The sequence below is a fragment of the Colobus angolensis genome, unplaced genomic scaffold (genome assembly GCF_000951035.1).
Source record: "Colobus angolensis palliatus isolate OR3802 unplaced genomic scaffold, Cang.pa_1.0 Scaffold33, whole genome shotgun sequence".
NCBI lineage: Eukaryota > Metazoa > Chordata > Mammalia > Primates > Cercopithecidae > Colobus > Colobus angolensis.
In genome coordinates this window covers 2,215,817-2,217,380 of record NW_012116599.1, presented here as the reverse complement: position 1 = coordinate 2,217,380, position 1,564 = coordinate 2,215,817, and positions in this window count along the sequence as shown.

Here is a 1,564-nt window from a genome sequence, read left to right as displayed (position 1 = left end):
AAAGTATATGAGTCTAAACTCTTATTCAGCAACTGATTAGTCTCAGCATTACATCTTATCTGGAAAGGATCTAGCCAGTCAATGAACTTCTGTCATTTAATTTAGCTTAGCAAACCCCTAAGGGTAGAGCTACTAAAGAGATTTGAGAAATATTTCCAGGTAAATATATTACAAAACATAAACTTATCAGAAGTTCACTTATAAACTTTTATACCCTTTATATTCGTTTACTCTTAGCAATCATATTTGGAAAACTTTATGAGACTCTAGATAAATCTAGCTACCATCCCAAGCTAAATTTTCTATCAACCATTTTTTTTTTTTTTTTTTTTGAGATGGAGTCTTGCTTTGTTGCCAGGCTGGAGTGCAGTGGCACAATCTTGGCTTACTGTAACCTCTGCCTCCTGGGTTCAAGCGATTCTCCTGCCTCAGCCTCCCAAGTAGCTGGGACTACAGGCATGTGCTCCCATGCCCAGCTAATTTTTGTATTTTTAGTAGAGACAGGGTTTTACCATGTTGGCCAGGATGATCTCAATCTCTTAACCTCATGATCTGACCACCTTGGCCTCTCAAAGTGGTGGGATTATAGGCATGAGTCACCATGCCCGGTCTATCAACCAATTTTATATTAGTATACACCAGGCAAGTATCATAAAAGCAAGAACTTTAAATTTAATACCTGCACATTTTGCTGATAATTGAGAAGAAACAGTCATTCTCATCAAACCAATAACATTAGACTTGTCCCATCCAACAAAAGATTACTAAGTCATGTGAACTTGAAAAGCATTTGGTTTAATTAATTTATGAGTACTCCTTTATTTATAAGCCCAAATTGTACTATAGACAATACACAAAGAGACATGTATACACATGTATATGCAAAAATACAGACACAAGGGTCTTATAGCAGTTTTAAAACTTTAGCCATGAATCAGGTAAAACTCACTAGTTTAAAGGGTCAGTTGGATTCAAACTGTATCTCTACAAATGGAACAGGCTGAAACTTATCTGCTCCACATGGCTGAAACCCTTAGTGAATTTTAGACAAAACGAGGTAGCATATTTACATCTCTAGCACACTCCACTCAGAGAGCTCAAGCCTCTTCAAGAAGCCTGGGCATTTTAAAGGAAGATTGAAAGAAATGCCAAGGTAACATAAATCATAGGAATAAATTAAAAACAAGTGGGACTGGTTCCTTGAACAGGAATCGAACTTAGGCTGCAACGGTGAAGGACTAAATCCTAGACAATAGACTAGAATGGAGAGCCTTTCTTTTTTCTTTTCTTTACTTTTTTTTTTTTTTTTTTTTTGAGACAGCGTCTTGCCCTGTCACCCAGGATGGAATGCAGTGGCACAATCACAGCTCACTGCCGCATTGACTTCCTGGGTTCAGGTGATCCTCCACCTCAGCCTCCCAAGTGGCTGGGACTACAGGTGTGCACCACCATGCCTGGCTAATTTTTTGTATTTTTGGTAGAAATGGAGTTTCGCCAAGTTGCCCAGGCTGGTCTCGAGCTCCTGGGCTCAATGAATTCTCCCACCTTGGCCTCCCAAAATTCT